Source organism: Pinus tabuliformis, chromosome 2_2 (genome assembly GCF_031772625.1).
Source record: "Pinus tabuliformis cultivar Carrire ecotype Pingquan chromosome 2_2, CPIR1, whole genome shotgun sequence".
Taxonomy (NCBI): domain Eukaryota; kingdom Viridiplantae; phylum Streptophyta; class Pinopsida; order Pinales; family Pinaceae; genus Pinus; species Pinus tabuliformis.
Window position 1 is genome coordinate 948161546 of NC_142300.1, and position 9127 is coordinate 948170672.

At 34.7% G+C, this 9127-nt stretch overlaps 2 pseudogenes; both read right to left on the reverse strand.

Moving 5' to 3' along the window:
• Positions 1 to 3079: 3079 nt before the first annotated feature.
• LOC149196327 (putative carboxylesterase 17) lies at positions 3080 to 4104 on the reverse strand (annotated as a pseudogene).
• Positions 4105 to 4204: 100 nt separating this feature from the next.
• LOC149196328 (uncharacterized) lies at positions 4205 to 8634 on the reverse strand (annotated as a pseudogene).
• Positions 8635 to 9127: the final 493 nt, after the last annotated feature.

Sequence of the window (9127 nt, forward strand, 5' to 3'; positions counted from 1 at the left end):
GCTAATCATGCATCAGAAACGACCTCCTTTTCCCAATCTGGGCTTCGCAGGTGCTAGTTTCGCCTCCTGCGCGGTCTCCATGGGCCTCGGTCAGCGCACTTTGACCGAGGTCCTCGTCGTTCCTCACTGGCTGCCAACTGCCACTGTTCAGAGGTCTTCCTGATCGCTCTGTGTTCATAATTCTTTGAAGTCTATCTTGTTTTGGTACAGCCATGGTGTTTTGATTATTCTTCATGGATCCAATTCAGATCACTATCCTATTCAAATTTGAAAATCATGTAGAGAGGTCCTATGTGGTGTGTCAATGTATCTTCCACCATGTTTGAGCCTAACATTATTTTTAAAATTCTGACTTGTTGATATAACATACTCAATAGGTTATGCCATTTATTGAGGTTACTAGATGCTTCTTGAAACCACAAAAATTATACTATTTTTGCTTTGATACCTCTCTCTTATATATCCAACCACCCCAATGGCATGTTTTGGGTGTTGGAGTGCTCCAAGTTCCTTTCACAAACTTATAACTATTCTCTAATACCACTTTTTAGTGTATCTAGTATCCATACTACACCCACGACACTTTGATTTTAACTTTAATCCAAATATGGTATGTACAAAAAAATGTACTTAGGCTAATAGTTATGTTTGTACTCATGTAGTTACTAATGGTTAATTTATTGAATTTTTATCCTTTCAGGTGATGGAAAGACATTTATGATGGAGACTTTGCCACTAAGAGCTTAAGAGGAAATGCTTAATTTGATGAACAAAGCATTTTGAATAGAAAGATGGCTTCGCTTATGGATTAGTTTCTTTGAGATATATGGTTGCAAGCTATGTGTTGCAAACTATGTGATCTCCTTAGTGATGAGAGGTATGTATATGAACATACGTGTATGCAAATTGACTTCGTATAACCATAACTACAAATATTGATTCTATATTTTAGGTGCTCCATTCTTATGGGTCTTTACAAGACCTTATAGCATCTATATGAGAATATATTAGAAGCCTTTCCAACTTGAAGACATATGTATGATGGTCTTTTTTTCTTGAAGTTTTTCATCTTGAATAAGGGTTTTTGTTTAGATTCAATGATGTTTTTGTAATAAAAATGAGCTAATAATAGTGTTTAGGGAGGGATCTCTTAATTCCAGACACTATGGAGTGAGAAAAACATTAGAAAATTTGCCATGTATTGGTTGTAAATTCAATCCAATGTGAAAATTATTTTATGTGCAATTGTTCATTGTGTAAAATTTTAAAGATAACAAATAGGAAGTTAGCATTTCACACTCCAATTCTTGTTCTTTCATTTTTTTGGAAAAGTATTTCCATATACATCCTAAGAAATTTACCAGAAAGGAGTTGAGGAAATGATATGTAGTTAGTACCATGTACAATTTTTCTCTTTTGTCTGAAATTCCTCATATAGTAACATGTAACACAAATTTTCTTCACTAATATGATGGTACATTTTGGGTAAATGATTTATATCATGTTTTTTTATCAAGATAACATAGTTTTTTAAACCATGCTAGCTCAATGGAAGATCACTTTCTTTGCAAGTAAGAGGTTGGTGGTTTGATTCCATCTTGCCCTAACATTAATTAATTATTGAAAGAACAAAAATATTCACATTCTATATTTATTTCTAAAGAGAATTTTTATTATCTCTAGAGAGACAACAACTAGGATTAAAGACATATTGTCTCTATAGAGACAATAACTAGGATTAAATACATATTATCTCTATAGAGAAAATATGTATTTAATTGTAGATATAGCATAAACTGTAGCTTAAGAAACAATAATACTTGTGTTATATATTATTTTTTATAGAGACAATGATTTGAGACACTCACAATGTTTAAGACAGTTTACAAGTTTTTTTTTGTCTCAAGTTAAGACAATTTACTCAAAATTTGTCTTAAAGCCCCCTATATGTAGTAGTTGGCTAATTATAAGCATATGCTTAATTTAATAACTCCTTAGAAATTATCAAATTAGTTTTATTATTTACCATGTTATAATTATCAATATGGTAATTTGAACAAAAGTTTCAAGTTTATATTATTGCTATTCTTTCCTTGTGGCAGGTTAATAATCTTAATACTGTAAATTTCGATTAAATTGATATCATCACTTAACTACTATTATTATTATTATTATTATTATAAGATGAATAATAATATACCATATTAATTATTATTGTTGTTATGTTAACTAATTATTATTAATATATGCAATTTTATTAAACAATTAGCTAATACCAAATTATGTTATGTTGAATGGTTAAATTGGTTAACCTATGTATCATTTTAAAAATAAACATTTAAAAATAAATAACATCATATTTTATTAAATAAATATATTAACAAAATTATATAAAATGAACATCAAAACACACACTTAGTTTACTCCATAATATGTCAAAAATTGATCAAATAATTGCTTGGGGTTTTGTAAATATATTTTTTCTTTTGCCATTTGTAAAATTTAATTTAAAATTTGAATACATAATTGGTTTTGGTCTTGTGGCTACAACACCACATGAGTGAAGCCTCAACCTTGAATCAAAGGGTCTTACGAGTTGGCGAGAGTTTTCTCCCATGTTAAAAATAGTATTAATAATAGTTCAATCCTATTTAACTTATATAAATGAATTATTATTTAATTTACATCAAATAAAATTAGCATTATTTGATACTCTTAATAAATTATGGTACAATTTGTCACAATAATGATAAGATATAGAATATCAATAGATATAAAATCAAATGATGTTATATAAACTATCTAATTTATACAAATATATGTTAACAAATTATTTAAAATAATTCTTACACTATGACCTGATCTTAACATAGCGCACACATATGAGCTGATCTTAACATAGCGCACACATCATTTCACATTAATAGAAATCCTAAATCCACACTAGAAAAACTAAACTTAACTTGCGAGTAAGTAGACAATCTAAATCTACACTTCATAGCACAACTTAAATGACCGAGAACGTGAGGAACTATAAAAGCAAAGTGACTGAAAGATATAACATGGTATGTAATAAACCTCAAAAGCAACTTTTAATGAAATGGAGTAGTTTAGAGGTTTGCTCAGTAGTGTTGGGATCATATTTGATGGCAGTCTCGTTGAGATGGAAACAATGGCCAACTTTCTCAGAGATATATTGCTCCACTTCATGAACTTGCGCTTTTCATGGCTTTGCAATGCTCCACCTGTGTGTCATTAATAATGTGTTTATCAGCGATGGCCACAAACATGCGTGGAAACCTCAAGTCCTTCATAAGTGGAGCGTCAGGTCCCATTGCGTTGGTGATTGAATGCTCTGTGGTTGCTAGGATACCCACTGGTATCATTATTAGTTAAGAAATTATTATTTCAAAACATAATTAAGTTTTTCAAATAGTTTGAAGAATTTATCGACCATTCCTCGACTCGAAAGCATAGAGTCAGGTGGAATCTCCATCTTGAATGCGCTTCTTTCGGATTTCACATACCCAGGATGTATACTGTTGACACCTAATCATAGGGATTGGGTGAACAACTGTAATTAGTGTAAATAAATAATAGAGAAGATGGAGAGTGACCGGGAGATGAACTGGACAAGCACTCCCTGTTGTATATAATAATGAACAACCTGAATGAATAATATGAATCGATTTGAGGAGTTACCTCCTGGCGTGACATATACAAACACCTCCTCGCACGCAAACATGATGTAGTAAATCGACCACGGGAGTGGCGAGCCACTTCGAGAACGAGGTTTCCCCTGAGTAACTTCACCCATTAGAAAGAATCAGCTGAAATCGGGTACTGACTAAGCCACAACTCCTCGATCTCTTCACAGGCTACTAAACGGAGCCATAGAAGAGCCCTAAATGAGTTGTCACACGCTGCGAGGAGGAGATGCTCCTGAGCGAGTTTGAAATCCACCAAAATGCATAATGAAGTATAATAAGTACCTTCCCGAGCCACAAGAATGAAGTATAGGTTGATGATGTTGGTGCCATTGTCATAGCAGTGGGGAAGGCATAAACTCTTTGTGAAGCCACCTACTAGAGAATCGGTCGACATCCCCACTGTCATCCTCTCTACCACACAAGCATTCATGCATTCACCGCACTTAAATTTCAAATTTAGAATTTCAAATAAAGGATTGTGCCCCAGGTGTGCTTTAATTGAGTTTCCCTGACAGAACGGTTTTGTCAGACCTTCGGGAGATGCAAACAGGAGTTGCAGCGAAAAAGGGGGTTGCCGGGAAATCAAGAGACACTGTAATTATTCCCATGCTTGTATGACCATCACCCATGACAGCGTCCCATCCATCTCCAAAAAAAGTCATGTTATAGACTACTCCATTTTACTTAAACTATTTTGACATTCTGACTTACTTAGTTAATGTATTAAATGTAATTGGTGGGAAATATATTTCAAACTCAGCTAGTCAAGTGGGAAATTTCAAAATTTGAAATTAAATATGAGAGAGAGGGAAGCATGAAAATTTAGAAAATCTACAGCGATCACCCACCCCTCATATTGTGTTTCAGAAAATCGAAATATGTAGCTTGGCTTACCTTCGCAAATAACCTGCTCCAAGCCGGAACACCAATAGTTGCTGCAGATTTCGGATTCCCATGTATTGGGTGGGAATTATAATAGTTTGCTTCATCCTCCTCCTCCTCTGGGCAAAAAATTCAAAAAGTGGAATTATTTGCACCGCCCCTTCTCTATAAAGAATAATTCGCTTCGCTGCACAGTTTCATGCAAAGTGAGTGATGGGAATTCATTGTGCCAAAAAGATTACGGGCAAAAAATCATTCAAAAAGTTGTGCATTTCATTATTTCTATCACCTCCTTATACTACCCAAACAACATATCCATGACTACCCTATTGAACCGACCCATGCTCTTCATGTGTTGTCGAGCTACCTTGTCATCGGTGACGAACCCCTTCTCCTTCATATTTACTAGGAGTTGCCGCATCTCGTCAGCCTTCTATGCCCTCAAGTAGGAATCAACCAAAGTGACATAAGTGGCAGCATTGGCCTTCCAGTCATAGCCCAGAATATCAAGCATATATTTTCCGGCCTCCTGAAGCATTCCACCCTGCCACAGCCCCTGAATGAGAACATAGTAGCTATAGGAATTGGGCAAGCACCCCGAGGCCTGCATTCTCATGAAGACCTTGAGGGCGTCCTTGGGCTTTCCAGCCTTCGCATAGGCTTCCACGATGGCAGTGTGTGAAATGACATCTGACATCCTCGACTTGTCCTTCATGTATCCAAAAAGCTTCATGGCCTGGAGGGTTAGCCCATCCTAGGATAGGACTTCGAACATCTTGATGGCCTGTGTAACAACCCCGAAATAAAAACATGTAATTAATCAGATTAATCATGCGATTAATAATCAACACTCAATTTATTGTTGAGATGGTATTGAAGTGATTTTAGATAGAAAATCAACATTAGATCTATAAGAACTAAGTAATGAGAAACTTTCCAAGTTTATTCATCTGGAGTAGATTGCATGTTTTGCTAAATATTGATTTCTAAATGATAATCCACTAAGAATGATGTAAATTGGAAATTTGAATTTGTTTTTTAAGGGTAGTTGGTAACTTGATGAAATCATGACACTAATAGTACTCATAAGATAGCATAATCCTAGAGGGATGTTAACTAATGCTAATTCATAGTTAGCATTCATTGTTTATATATGTAAACAAAATTAATTCATGATAAGAATGCTTATAGTGTATTGTTGTTCTATATTTGATAAAGTATTTGATGATTCTCATATTAATGATGTTTCATGATATCATGGTATGTGGTAGATGGATATAGTTCTCATGAGATGTTAATGATGTATATGTGGTACTTATTTATTTATTTGGTATGATAATGATGTTGAATGCTCATGATGAATATGATATGCGTAGGGATAATGATGTTATGATATGAGGTTATAGTGACAAGTGCTTTGTTTATTATGTCATGTCATGATATATCTTTAATGCAAATATGTTGATGTTATAACTTATGAGGGTGTTTTATGATGTGAAACATGTGGTAATTGCATGCAAATTTTACGACATGCAAGAGAATGTAGTTCTTTACTATTTAGAATGTTGTGATAACAATGATGAATATTCTCATGATGACAGATTATTTTCTATAATACTATGACGGTATAGATAATGCATTCGTTGCATGTTGAGGTGTGATGATTGACAGGACTCCACAAATGGGCCGAGAGGGCCGGTTTATTTGATGATCTCGTGCAAGCCCATACGCATGAGGGAGAATAAGTAACACCATATGGGCTGGGGACAAACTCAATCAACACTACATATGCCAGTGGTTCCTTTGTCTTGTATAGCTTTTGATGAATAGCTCTTGAGGGCTATGGGACCATCTTGAGGATGCCAAGTGCCTGATATTGAAGGCTAGGTGCCTTCAAACACATTTTCATAATTAACTGAGTTAAATAGTTCACCCTTATGACCGTTTGAGACTTGGCGCCATTTAACTTTGCAAACAATTTATAGAGGAACGAATAGTTTTACGTAGATGCTAAATAAATGAGCACGAATTTTCTTGAGTTCTCTTTCAGCTGTTAACGCGCATGATGAATGGATAATTTACATTTAATGGTATGGGATTGTTAGCATTGTTCTAATTCGATAATCCCACTTGCTGATATGATTTATTGCTGATACGATTCGTAATCCACACACAATTTATCAACTAATTAACATCAAATTTCAGAAATATGAGTAGAGACAACTTACCTGTGGAACGCTAGTTGAATTCTACTAATTGCAACAAGTCTTGGGGACGACTCTCCACCCTACCGTAGGCTCAATTGCACAAAATCTTGCTGCAACTGGCCACCCCCGAGCCCTCAATCAACGTACTACTGCCAGGGAATCCTTTGTCTTGTATAGCTCTTGATGGATAGCTCTTGAGGGGCTATGGGACCATCTTGAGGAGCCCAAGTGCCTAATATTGTAGGCTAGGTGCCTAGTATTGGATTGGGATGCCGAAGTCTAGTGGGGGTGTAAGGACTTTGATGCCTGGAGTTGTGCGCCTTAGTAGTTGTGGAGGGAGTGGGCCAACCTTGCGAGATGCCCGGAGACATTGAGCACTGTACCGAATGCCTGCCTTGGGGTAGATGAGGTCTGAGTCGGGCGCGAGCCTTGGGGCCAACCTTGGACTAGGATACAGACCGAGGAGGCTTATGCCTGGTTCGAAAAGTGGGAAAAAGGACAGAGATTCCTTGGGATTTCCCGGGTGTTGTGAAACTTTCGATGCCTGCTGGTTATACTAGTTTAGCAGAGGGTGTCGGCGAACATGAAGTAATAAATAACAAAATAAAATGTTAAATAATTCAACTTAACTTCGGGACGAAGTTCCTTAAAGTGGGGGAGTATGTAATGTCCCTTAATAATAAATAATAATAATAATAATAATAATAATAATAAATAATAAATAATATAATATAATATTAAAATACAAGAAAATAAATAATAAACAATAAATAAAAAATAGTAATAGTAAATAAATAATAAATAATAAATTATAATAAAATAATAAATAACAATATGAAAGCTCTATATAAATATAAATAAAAATAAATAGAAAAATAGTAAAAAACATTAAAGCTATCAAAAAGTAAAAACAAAAGAAATAAAACAAGAAAGCAGTAAAAATCAGTAAAGCTATCAAAAAGTAAAAACAAAAGAATAAAACAAGAAAGCAGTAAAGTTGCATGTTGACACATGGAGTGTGTGCATGTGGTTCCCCTTCTAATGTTTGCTCTATTTAATAGATGGTGAGGAAGATGAGAGGCATTCCATCGTTCCATGATTCCATCATCCATTCTCTTGGGAGAATAGTGTTGTAAGACAAAGGATTCCCTGGCAGTAGTACGTTGATTGAGGGCTCGGGGGTGGCTAGTTGTAGCAAGATTTTGTGCAATTGAGCCTATGGTTGGGTGGAGAGTCGTCCCCAAGACTTTGTTGCAGTTAGCAGAATTCAACTAGCATTTAGCCCTAAAATCATAAGTGAGAAACATCATCGCCACAGGTAAGTTGTCTCTACTCATATCTTTTGAAATTTAATGTTAATTAGTTGATAAATTGCGTGTTGATTATAAATCGCATGATTAATCTAATTAATTACATGTTTTTATTTTGAGGTTGTTACCACCTGTTGAACGAGGTGGCCGGGCTCTTGAATCATAAGCTTCTTGTTGAAGGAGTCCACGGGGCTTCTTCTTCTATTCGTCGTCTAAGTCGTCATCCGAGGCGTTGTTGGAATTGGCTTGGATGATGAGATTTCGGTGCTGGGGTGCCCTTTCGAAGGGAAATTTTGTGGAGTATACCGTTATGTATGGAGTGATATAAGGTCTCAAGGATTGCAAGGATTTGGTATTTGAAACGAAGTTATGGATATCAGAAGATTTGAGTGTGAACGGAGGAGGAGGAGCAATTGAGAATTTTGATAGAATCAAGGAATTTAAATGAGGATGGTATGATAATAGATGCTTATTGATTCCAATGGCGGTTGATAAATGACACATGAAAGGGCGTTGGAACAACATCTTGCTCGTTGTTATGGCCAACTGCAGCAGAGAGCCGAAGAGTGAATATTGTAGCTGTCAGTGAAAGTGTTTGTTGCGATTCGCTAATATTAATTGTACGTAAACAAATTGAAAATTTGAATTTATTTTATTGCACACTAACATTAAAGTGGGGTGGAAAATATTTGTGTTTGTTAAGGATCAAGTTTAAATTAACAAGAAACTGTGAATTTTATTATTATTTTAAACTAATTAAATAATATAACTTCATGTTCATTAGAAATTGTGATGAAAAGCGTCAATGATACATCATATTCATGAGCAACGAATTTAAGAAAAAAACCTAGTTTAATATAAATATCAAGGTTATACTCATTAAGATATGATAATGGTTAATTTTTAATGTTAAAATACCATTAAAATATGATTACAAGTTTTAATGATTATAAGTAGATGTTGTTATTATTATTATTATGTATTTCTTTAATTATGACTATGGATAATTTGATAATTT